Here is a 12,788-nt window from a genome sequence, read left to right on the forward strand (position 1 = left end):
ATATAGAGATGAGAGAAAGTTTGAGAGCTCATACAGAGGAGAAGAGGAGACAAGGGCCCTGCGAAAGCACATCAAGAGGAAGAAGAGACAATAAAACGGAGAACAGACAAATTGACGGAGGGAGAGAAAAAAAGAGTGCAACGTGAATAAGAAGAAAGAAGGCTTAGGCGACCGAGAGGAAACCGAGGGTGGGCAGGAGGAGACGGGCGGCGCTTCAGCGGATAGCATCCTCCAGCTGACACTTCATGCGCCCCATGCCTCAGAGCCTCAGCCCCCAACCCCCCCCCCCCCCCCCCCCTCGCCCGCCTCCTCGCCGCGGTTTTGTTTTCTGAGCTCTCTTCCTTGCTCAGCTCTTTCCTCGGTTCTGACCTTGGGGCTTGTGCCTGCTGCAACCAATGCATTGGAGAGATGTGCTTGGGGGTGGGACAAGGTTGAAGAAGAGTGAGGGGGAGGGGAGATCTTTTCTCATACCACTCCACCATCACTGCCTCGTTCTCGACCTTTCTCTTCTTGTCCTCCGGTTCTGATTTATTCACTCTCTCCTTGTGTTCACTGAATCCTTCACAAGTCATGTTGGCCGAATCTTTGGTGAGCTAACGAAGCCATTTGGGTGGATTTTTGTGCGATCTCACAGTTGTTTCGTAGCCTCAAAGCCATTTTGCTTTGGCCTAAATGTCGCACATCAAGTGGTCTTTGTTGGGTTGGATTGGTTTTTGCTTGCTGCTCACCCATTGGATAGTCTTTGTTGGACATCTCTTTATGGTCCCTTATGAACACAATATTGAATATTTCACTCTCTCAGATTTCGTTTTCTGTGCGCTGGACTCCGTCGTACTCCCCAGATAGCTTTGCCCTCATACCAAATTCCGGTACTATTATGAAGGACGCTCTTCATTGAGTTACATAAAGTTGCTATTCGGTGGTAGATTTTATTTGTCTCGTCTTAGGTAACCGGTTTTAGATAGATTCAACTATATTCGTTAGGCTGTCTTCTTTGGGTGGTTCTTCGGTGCTAATTGGATAGCCTTCATTGGGTCAATTTTGTTGGCTAATCTCGGGCCCGCTCCTCGTGTATACATTATCGAATTTTTCCCTAACTCTAGTGTATGAGCAATGCTTTGTTAGTCTCTAGCTGAGTTTATACCCTCTGATTAACAGTCCCAATACACTGGCAATCTCGTTGGGTTCTCTCATTGAAGTTGCCCTTAGGTTGCTCTCAATGTCACCTTTCGGGCAGGCTGTCATTGGTGATCTCGTTTGTCACCAAGTAGGAAGTCTCTACAGGTTGTTCTCAATGTAGCACTCTGATTTCATGTGAGTACTCCAGTCTTCCTTATACCATTGGATGGTCTTCCTTGGGTATCTCGACTTCAACCATTAGGCAGTTTTCGTCTCCGTGTTGGGGATTGTGTGGTGTGGTTTGAGTCATCCTGATGTCACCAATGAGTAATCATTATTGCTTGTTCTCAGTGTCACCCACTGGAGGGTCGTATTAGACGCTTCCGGTGTTACTCCTTGGGCCTTCTTCATTGCTTAGTCTCAGAGGCGTCTATTGGGTTTGGGCCCTCTTGTCTCTCCGTATAACTTACCCTGAGTGTATCTCTGCACGGGGGAACCAAGAACCCTCCTCTTGTTGGAGCAGAGACAGGACTGTGAGTAGATGAGGGTTTAGTGCAGGCGATACTCACCGTGGGCGACACCAGCCCCCTGCTCTTTGAGTAAGTAAAGGTTACATGGAGGTCCGTATCGATGGTCCTGTACTCTCATCCAATGATACCAGGCCTTCTGTGTGAGTGGGTACGTGTCAGATAGAAGCGATATTCACTTTCTTTTATAGCACTCAAAGACCTCAGATCCCTTGTATGAGCTATGAGTACTCAGTGAGCAGAGGACTATGGCGTGAGACAGAAGGGGCGCAGGCCGGAGACTCCCCTCTTCAAGTCCTCAGGAGACACTCAGCAGCACCTGTAATGTCTGCAGTAATTGGTGCTTGAATATTCGTCTTTCAGAGCTCAGGTTTAATGAAGGCTTTTTATAATTAAATAAAAAAAACCTCCCCGCGGCAGAGAAGACTACAGTATGCCCATTCCTACCATGCAAGGCTCTGCGGACTACCATTAAAAAAGCTTGGCACACTGTGCACTACCATTCGATACATGCTTGGCTCTGTGTACTGCCATTCCCACTGTGCAGGGCTCTGTGCACTGCCATTCCCTCTGTGCACGGCTCTGTGCACTGCCATTCCCACTGCAAGGCAGTGTGCAAGACACTATATGCTTTCATGCAGTAGTTCGAGGTGGCCTGTACTGCCATTGCCACAAAGACTCCACAACCGAGAGCAGTGCACTGCCACGCTGCTCTCGTGAGAGCAGAAAGCAGCGTGTACTGCAATTGTTTGTGAGAGATGGACCACAATGTACGGCCAGAAATTCAGACGAGACCCTCACAGGAGAACAAGAGACTCCCATATCCCTTACACCACCAGAAAGAAGTGCATGGGGGTGGGGACGGTCATGACCTGTGTGGTGTGAGGAAAAAGGAGTTACGCAAACCTTTTTGTCGGGAACTGAATTCTGAGACACTGGGGTATGGCATCGGATATTACAGTGGTAGTGGAAGGGATGTTGAGTAGAAATGAGAACCCTCTGCCGAGGAGGAGGAGAATGTGATGCATGTATCGAGGAAGAAGATCGGAGCTGAAATTAGACCTGTGCACTGAGGGAGAAGGAGACATAGGAGGCATGAACCGTGCACATTCGAACTGCGCGGGGAGGAAATCCAACAACTGCGGGGGGAGGGCGGGGTAAATTAGACAAGCACAGTGAAGGAGAAATCTGATGCACTCTGGGGCTGGAAGAGGAAATCAGAGTTGCTATCGGGGAAGAGGAGGAGGAATTCAACGTACTCTTTCTCATAGAACTCTCAATAAACCCCACCTTTAAAAAATATAACATTATCTGTAATGGAGTGGCATCCCAGTACAAGAATTCGACCCATACCAACCAATCTAGGTATGCCCAGGTGCAGTACCGGACTAACAACTTTCCTACTAGGCGACAATGGCGGCAGGAGCGTCGCCCTACTGCTTCTCAGCAGTGTAAGGGAAAATAAAATGATAATAACGCAACATTATTATAATTTTATTCTTTCCTGTTGCTGCAGCTTTACGGGCAGGGCAGAGCTGCTCTGCTCTCAGAGTAGGGGAGGAGTGGTTTGCACTCCTTAAGTGGGCATGAATGTGTGGCCGGCTGTCTGGAGCCGGCCAAACAGTCATGCGCACTTAGCATCCTCTCCACCCATGCTGCATGATAGCCTGGATGGAAAACATGCCCAGGCTCCCATACCTGAGCGCCGAACCATGGCACTCAGACCAATCACAACGCTGCATTGAAGCGTTGTGATTAGATCAGGGGAGTCTGGGTGCTTCCTGCTCCGGTCGAGGGAAGGAAGAGGAGGAGAGACGCAGCACGGAGGTAAGTGATATTTTATTTTTATTTACCCCCTCCCAGCCACCCCCGATGCGTGCCAGCTGACACTGAACCCCCGGGTACCACTGAACACACAAGTGCCTACTGGTTGTCCTGAATCCATCAGGAGCAGATGACACTGTAGAGAACAAACCAGACCATGCATCATCAAGCCATTCTGGCCCCACTCCTCTCTTACACGCCCATTGGTCACACAGTTCTCCAATAGTTTGCTGTTTTTTTTTAGGTTGAAACCTACCAGACAGCACAGGTGTGAGGTTTACTAACAACATCCTGGGAGCATTCAGAAAGCTTACCTGGTTATGCATTCCGCCCATTGCTTACCACTGGCTTTGTGGTTTGTAATTCAAATTTTCTTGCTTTTTACTTGCTGGCTTTATTTGTTTTAGGCTGTTCAGCTTGAGTTCGTCTCTTCCCCAGCCCAAACCCTATTTACTGTATTCTTCCACCAGAACTGAGTTACTGCAAACAGGCATTTAAATCTTGTTCTTATCTTGTCACATTTTCTGTGCAGTCAAGGACAGAGATCGAATGTCAGGCTGTGTTTTCCAGGGAGCTTGTTGTTTTCTTTCTTTGACTTCAAAGTGAGAGGATTTATGTGACAAGTCTGCTGGGTAGCCATGTGAGATAGAAAGGTTGTAGTATTTTTTTTTTCTAGCTGGCTCCTCATCGTGTGCTGTACAATGTTATCTTTTTTTCTAGCACAACACAAAATTTAAAGTCTGTGTTGTACTTGATACTCGTCCGATAGCGTTCCCTGAACTTCTTTGCTTTTTCTGCCTAAGTTTTGCTGATTCTCCTATGGGGGCCTTAGGGCTCTGCACACTCTCACACTGTAAATACGTGTGAAGCTGCGCGTGCCCTTCCTATCCGTTATGGTGAGTGGCACATATTCCATGTTCAGAAACACGGACTGATCTGTCATTACGGACCTGTGGGTGCGCACTGGTATCAGGCGTAAACTCATGAGCATTGTGCCATTGTAAGCCGCTGTGAGTATGCATCCGCACTTATGGTCTCTGTGATTGCATGTGCCATCTGCCAACGCAGGCTTGTGCGTTCGCACAGACACACGTATTAGATAAACCTGTGTTCAGTCTGCTGTACAGACTCGGGCTGGCGGATTTATACCACTGGTGCTGGAAACTATGTGTCCCTCCTGCCATTGCAGGTCGATGTGCGCAATAGTGCACATGTGCCCAGGTAATGAGGAATACTTGTATATGTTTTTGCTACCTATGAGGCCTGCTCTTCCCATAGGTTAACATGTGGAAGTGGTTGACACTACTAAAGACTGCCCTAGTGGATTGCAGTGGAGCAGCCTCATGAGGTTTCATATCAATGGACTCGCAGTGCCAAACCTTTCCATTGGTAATGGGGGTTTTGGCATGACTCGCTTAGAAATGTCACTTTGGAATATGGACATTTCTATGCTCCAAGAGTCTCGGGGACCATGGTGTCTGGCTCCAGTGAACACCAGTGGTTGGGGAACACATCTGTGCATTCCCCAATCGACAGCCATAAACTATGGGCATCTAATGGGAACAGTAGACCTCTGCAATTTCAGGGCTGAATGGGATATACTGAAGATAGAGATTGTGACACTTAGCCTCTAAGGGCTGGATTATGGCCCCACTAAAGATTAAGATCTTCATTCCTCGGCTACAGAATCTCGACTGGTAGCATGGTGCGAGTGTGGATCTAAGACTTGTTTTCTGGAGACAGGATTGTCTAGTGCAGAGCCCCAGAAATCGTTCCCGCATCTAAGACAGGTGGTTCTTGTACTTCGGAGAGCCCGACACTCATAAGTGTCTAGTTTATGGTGAGCGGATTTACCAGTGGCAGCACCCCAAGTGGTCCGTTTCGTCTATCTGCGGAACTTGCACCTGTGTGTGGTCTGGAGCAGCTGTACCATAGTACACTGGACATGGTGCCTCCTTTCCAGGGAGGTACGGAATTGCATTTTTTCGCTGCGTATGACTAGAATTGACTGGTGGAATCCATCTCAGCGTGCTCTGGTCATTGTGCCTCCTTTCCTGGGTGGTGTGGAATTTGCAACTCATGTTTGAAATCTGAAGTGCTTGGTGCAACTCATACCAATATGCACCAAGTGCTGTGCCCGGATTCCCTGGGTACAACCTAGATCATTGTGTACCGATTGGGGAGCCTCATCCTATCAAGAGGCTCCTCAGTGTTACTCCTCATTAATCAGTTGTTTCCTTGTTGACACTCATCGCGGCAGACCAGCGCTCTCTCCACACCTGGCCCCTCCCGAAGTCGCCTTGGCACCAGGTAATAGCGAGAGAGATTGACTGGGTTGAACAAATGCTTCTATGACAGTACGGAAGCAGGTCAAGAGACTGCATGACTCCTTTGTGCTTTGAGACCTGTGGGTGAACTTCCCAAGGGGCTGCTAACCTCTCCTTTGTTTACGTCCTAATTAAAACTGTTCGATATTCCCACCTGCTTCCTGAGGACCCAGACAGTGTGACTTCGGCCGCGTGTGGCCCAGTGTCTGGGGGGGGGGGGGAGGAGGGGGGGGGGAGGGGGGGGTTGGTTATCTCCCATCCGGGGTATAGGAAAAGCGGGGTGAACTAGAGGGCGGAGGGCCACGGAGTCGGCAGAGGGTGAACCATTGACCTGCTTGGTACGAGTGGCACTGCATTAGGTTGTAGAGTATGTATGTGTGTGTAAGAGCATGCTGTACAAACTGGCTGATACCTTTTGCATCGCAGAGTGAGTGTGCGTGGGAGGGATTGTGTGTGAACAGTCTGTGATTCACAACACTGACTGACGGTGCTGCATTATACGTTGATTGTTGTCAAAAGCACAATACCCTTTGTCATTGGGTTTTTCTGCGTGGCTCCGGCTCGCAGTGCTGGTAAAAAGTGTTGTATTTTTGTGTATGTGTATAATTTTTATATTGTGCACCCCTTAAGGGTGCTCTCTCTCAATTGGGCAGAAGAGGGTTAGATTAGGAATTGTCCACAATGTGCAGAATAGTGATATAATATAACGAGTGGGCCTAATCCTGCTAATAATATTTTCAAATGTGCTGTATGCCCAAAAGTTTATGATGGTCATGTTATAATGACTGAATATGTGTGTTAAATATAAACGTTTTTACATACATCCTGTGTGAAGTCTCTTATGTGACGCTCAGTGTATTTATCGCAAGGGACTGCTATGCTTTTGCTTTACACATTGCCTCTGTAGTGAACCTGACTGCTCAGAGCCAAGCTATCCAAGGGCGAGCACGGGTTATACAGCAAGTGTAATCACCTGCCCTTGACGGGAGCAGTAGTTCTGCTTGGCTGGGGCATTCTTTCAGCCAACCTGACACTGCCAAAACAATCTGTAAATGAATTGTGCAGATATTTCAGAATATGGATAGCTCAAATGAAGCATCCTTTTTTGGTAATTTTGAAGTGTCGTAGAAACAAACATTTTAATATGACTAAAACAAATCAATACACTTGGTGATGACATTTCCACACATTATTGTTTGTGCGCTGCATACGTTTATCAGTAAACCTGTATGTCTGTGCAAATGTAATGGTCATTTCAGTTGAAGATGTGTTGTCTGTAATGGCAGTGCGCTACAACACCATGCATACTCCACTTTACCCCACCCCACTCTACTATGCACCACTCCATGACACTGCACTCTAATCTGCACCACTCCACACTATGACACTCCATTCCACACTGCGCCACTCCACACTGCGATACTCCACTCCACACTGCGTCTCTGCACTCTACTCCTCTCCACTCTGTCACTTCACAAAACGCCTCTTACTCTACACACTGTACGCCATGCCAATGCACTCTACCCCATACTATTCTACTGTGCACCGCTGCACTCTTTGCCACTGCTTTCTGCACTAATCCACTCTAATCTACTCTACACCACTGCAATGTACTCTGAAACAATCTACTCTACGCCACTCTGCTTCTTTCCCCTCTATGCCACTCCACTCTATGCCACTCCACTGCAATCTATGCCACTATGCAACAGCACTCTACCCCAATGCACTCTACACCACTTAACTCAAAAGCAAACACTCCACACTATGCCACTCCACTCCACACTGCGGCACTGCAGTCAACTCTGCACCACTCCACGCTGTGCCACTTCATTCACGCCTCTCAACACCATTCTCCGCCAATGCATTATAGCCCACATAACTATACTTTGTACTGCGAGACTGTTCGCCACTGCACTCTATGACAATCTACTCTTAGTTACTCTAATCCAGTCTGCACCGCTGCACTCTACGGCACTCTGCTCTATGCCACTGGACTCTACGCCACTTCACTCTACTCTGAAACAATCTACTCGACACCACTGCACTCTACTCTACTCTACACCATTGCACCCTACCATACGTCACTGCACTCTACGCCAATAGACTCTACACCACTTTATTCAAAGCCAATGCACTCTACTGCAATAATACTCTGCATAACTGTACTTTACGCCACTTCACTATTGTCCACTCTATGAAACTCCATCCTGAAACACTACACGATACTCCACTGTATGACACTCTACTCCATTAAACTGTACTTCACTCTGACACTCAACTCTACTCCAATCTATGCCACCCTTCAACTCGTTCTATGCCCCTCCATGTGACTATAGTCCACTCTATTCTACGACACACCACTCCACGACACTCCACTCTGACACTGTATGCCACTCAACTCTACACCACTCTACTTCACTGTCCTACACTACTCCACTCTATGCCGCTCCACAACAGTCTACTCCACTCTACAACACTCTGCTCCACTGTACGCAACACCCTCTATGCCGCTCAACTCCATGACACTCTGTGCCACTCCACTGTACGACACTAATTCACTCATCTCTACTCCACGCTGCGCCCTTCCTCTCTGATACTCTACTCCCTCCACAACACTATACACCACTCCACTCTATACCACGCCACTCTAATCCACGCCACTCTAGACCAATCCATAACACTCCACGCTATTCCACTTTATGACACTCCACTCCCCTTTACTCCACTAACTTTTAGCCATGCTAATCAGCAGCCACGCTGGTGTACAGCATTGCTTAAATATATTGGCAAAGCAAATAGCTCTTGCATAGGCTTTACCACTGCTTGTTTCTTGAAGAAAGCAGTTCATCCAGTTGGAAACTACCATTTCCCATTTTTGCTCTTCTCAGCATAAGGGGTACCTCAAAGCCCCATTCCCAACCTATGTGATTCAGACTCTATTTGGAACACCTCAGGCAATACTGGCCAGTCAAGACACCTCTATCCACCAACATGGCAACACCACCAGATGTACCCTGAAGGTCTCATAGTTGAGACATTCACCCCCTAGGATCCCCCTCGGTCTCATCCAATATGGGATGCGGATTATCTCCTACACATGGAATCCAGCCAAAGCAAAATCTGTTCTCCTGTATAGGGAAGCCTCTGATGCACAGATCCGAGACTGTCTTTTATTCATGACCTTTAACAGCTTTGCTATCCCTCTGTCGCAAACTTCAGGAAGTCTCACAGCTTCTGAAATCACCCAAATAAGCTTCCAAGTACCATGTAAATATAAAGATCCAAATTACTTATTATCAAGCAAGGTGAAACTTCTGTCCCCATGCCCAGCCAAGCTTCTTCACACAAGTTTTTGTCCTTTCAAACATAAATGTTAGCAAAGGGAAATTAACTGCCCAATTAGCTTTCAGCCTAGCTCAGGTAAGGGCTGTCTTTTATGCGTCCACCCTATTAATCACAAGATGTTTGACCATATCACTTCCTCAGAGAGTTGCATGGTCTCCTCCTCCCAGGTCGCATTAAGTTGTAAGACTTTTTGCATCCGTTACAAAGTAATCCTTTCCAAAAAACTAACGCCCTTGGATGCAAGTTGTCTCTCTGTGGTCGCCAAATGACCAACCACAGCCACTCCATTTCTGAGCTTGAAAGCTTGATTCTAGAGAGCTAACAAAGAAATTTAAAAAATTGACAAGTTTGCACTGTCTATTCTCCCAGGTACTGGAATAAAATTTTCCTGCCTTTATCTATTAAAAAAAAGAACTCTGAAAATAACTGCTATGTTGGGAGGGAAGATCCTGGTAGGACTCTGGCTGCCACCTTGCTGGACGAAACTGAAACCAAGCACAATGCCACCTTGAGTAAAAAATGCCTTTGCTAGAGTTAGCTTGCTAAAAGAGGAGAGTGCTGCCAAAAATGCTTAGCCATGCAACAAAGGACAAAGCCCATTGAAAGATCCTTCTCTGAAAGACCAGGCTCAGAGATTGGTATATACGTTTCTCCTACGTGATGGAAAAATCAGGCTAGCATTTCGGGTCAGCTTGTTGCCAGTGAAAGAACCCTCGCTGAATGGCTGGGCCAGCAGTAGGTGCATAAGTTTCTCCTCCTTTAAGAAGATCAGGGTAGCACGGTGGGTGAGCTCGTCACTAGTGAACGATCCCTCTCTGAAACACCAAGCCAGCGAGCAGGTGGTGAAGTCCATTAGTGGGACGGCACAAGGATGCAGCTTGTCCGCCAACTGACCAACAGTGTCAATTTCAATCTAAACATTATTAAGAACGAGAATGGTGGCACAACATTCTCTTATAAGGTTGGACAGAATACTACTCTCGTCCTTCTCACTGTTGCCCGAAATGCCCCTGTTGTTTAATGGAGGCAATACCACCACATAGCAGGAAAACATTTCTCCTGCAATTTCTGTTCAAGCTGTAATTTCTAATATTCCATAAAATGTATTATCGACTCCGTACTTACCCGCTTCCTGCTATGAGCAGTGCTCTGTTGGTCTTCTAGGCTGGCTCTCCATTTTGAAAAAGGCCCAAAGAAATTAAATAGGACAAACTGACTAAAGGAGACCGCAAAATCAACCATGCACTCGGAGGAGAAATTGGGCAAGCAAAGTGGGAGAGGAAGAAAAATAAGCCATGAACATAAGGAGATGGAAAAATCTGATATACTCTCTGAAGAGGAGGTAAACTCAAATATGCGCTCAAGGTTAGAAGGAGCAGAAACTGAATATGTGGTGTGGATGAGGGAAAGGAACAATCGGATACCTGTGCTGGAAGGAGGACAAACTCACAATTTATACTGAGTAGAAATAGGGCATGAGTGGTGGAAATCTGACTCAAACAAGGATGGAGAACGAGAAATCTGACCCTTGCGTTGCTGAAGAGCCAGAGGCATAGCCTCGGGAAGAGGATCGATCAGACATGCGCTCTGGCATTTAAGGAGACTCTTTAAACACTCTCTAGAGGAGGAGAATGTGGACATTTAAAGTGAAGGAAGCTGAGATGGCTGGCATATCTTTGAGAAAAATGGCAATCGAGCACACACTCTGGTTGTAGAGAAGCAGTCAGTGCTATATCTGGGGTGGAGGGAAACAATGAAACTGTTTGGGGGTAGGCATGGGGATAGACGTCCTTTTGAGGAGGAGGTAACTGAGCATGTGTTCTGGAGGAGGTAACATCAAAGCTGTGTTTGGTGGGGTGCTCACTTTTCGCCTCCTGGGAGGATATCTATTGAATTTACGGTCATCCTTTTAAGGACATGACCTTTTTTTTTTAAACAAAATTTGTATACGATTTAATTTTTTATAATAAATTCGTGCACATGAACAGCCAGCTCTCCAGAATAGATTGTGTTGTTTTTTCCTCTCGACATAAATAGAACAGTATTTTAAGAGAATTAGATAATAACTACTGATTAGAAAAATGAGTATAGGTTGTGTACAATAGAACCAGTGAGGCACCCGCACGATACAGTAAACACTCATCACAGACACAATATAAACCTATTCCTTTGAATAAACATTTTATTTATATGCTCATCTGGATCTTTTGTGGGCTGAGCACCTGCCTCTAAGATCTGTGTGTAACATTCGGGTTAGATGGCTGAATTTTGGCCTCTTCCCTTCATGCGTTCCCTGATCCCGCTAGACCAAGCCTCCCTTCTCTAACGCACTACAATGAACCCCCCCCCCCAGTCAAATTCTGCTACTCTCCCTCCCAAATCTCTATATTTCCCTGAGTAGGACTTGCACACTGCAGTCAGTCTATGTCACAAATGTTTAACTGACAAATACATGCGGAAGCCCCCATCACCCGCCCCCCAAAAACAAAGAAAGTGGGATACAGAAATAATTTCCTACAGCAGGCCTCTAACGTAACGCCCAAGCGATTGAAAGCTCACTGAGTGTATTCATTTGGCTCCAATGCCTTTTGTAACATACTTATTGAAATTGACCAATTGAATGCTGTCATTCTTCAAAATATTAATGTCTATGTATTTTATGCACTAATTTATTTTTCCCTCCAGGTCATAGGGTGTGCGAAAACAAGAGATGGCTGTCAAAATTTCAACAATGGAAGTTTAAAACTTACATTGTGATTCCCAAGTCATAAATTGAAGGTGAATCTTATATTTAGAAAATAAGGCTCAGCACTTCTTTGCATGGATAGAGGAATACATTTATTAATTTTCACTTGATAGTAACTCCAATGGCTTTGTCAAGATAATAGCCATAATTCTCAATAACATATCCCAAGATCTGGTTTGAGGAAATATTACCTATGCCAGACAGGGATGTAAATTATCTAGGATGAAACGACATAGCAAGAACCATACGTTTTCCCATAAAATTAATCTGTGATTGCATGTGCGCTGCAACTCACCAGACAAAATCAATTCATTTATTGAATCTGACAGAAATATTCTCTCGAGCAGGTTGGTTTCCACGAACAATTGATTGAGAGATCATAGTTAAATTGCTGTATTTACTTTTGTTTAAATCGAAATAAATCCATTCTCAGTGACAGTAGAAAGTATTGGTGTTTGAGGAGGGTTGAAAGAGAAAAGTGGAATATCTGGACTATTGATTTACGTTCGTTTACTTCTTTGCAGATCTGTCCTAGGAAAGGAATGGTACACAGCTGTAGACTAGCACAAAGAAGTGAGTATTTATCTTTTTTCCATGGTAAATAATTAACAGAACTTGATAAACAAGATACTGTTTTGAAAAAGCCCTTTCAAATATTGAAGACCGAAACATATTGGCATTCGAGGCAAGTGGCCACATTTTTTCTTATGCAGGGTTGGCCCATCATTCTTATACTATTCTCATGTTTTAGACTTTTTCTCTCTTTAACATTTTATGCTTAGCGTAGGTTAATTTTGATGGCACAGCTTTTTATTGGTGACGTTTTACATGATGGCAATAGCAATGCTGTAGCATTTTTCATTTGCTAATAACTTCTGCACTATTTGAGGAATTTGCCTA

At 45.7% G+C, this 12,788-nt stretch overlaps 1 protein-coding gene and 1 long non-coding RNA gene across 12 annotated transcripts in view; one reads left to right on the forward strand and one right to left on the reverse strand.

The window, feature by feature from the left end:
• Positions 1-12,788, reverse strand: part of ELAVL3 (ELAV like RNA binding protein 3) — a 135,087-nt gene that overhangs the window by 98,188 nt on the left and 24,111 nt on the right. The window lies entirely within an intron of this gene.
• LOC146833004 (uncharacterized) overlaps positions 1-12,788 on the forward strand; it is a 243,392-nt gene that overhangs the window by 76,804 nt on the left and 153,800 nt on the right. The window contains exon 4 of the long non-coding RNA XR_014960480.1: positions 12,413-12,461. This is a non-coding gene — a long non-coding RNA (uncharacterized LOC146833004). The remainder of the gene's footprint in view (positions 1-12,412; positions 12,462-12,788) is intronic.

The sequence above is a fragment of the Triturus cristatus genome, chromosome 4_2 (genome assembly GCF_964204655.1).
Source record: "Triturus cristatus chromosome 4_2, aTriCri1.1, whole genome shotgun sequence".
In the NCBI taxonomy this organism is placed as follows: Eukaryota; Metazoa; Chordata; class Amphibia; order Caudata; family Salamandridae; genus Triturus; species Triturus cristatus.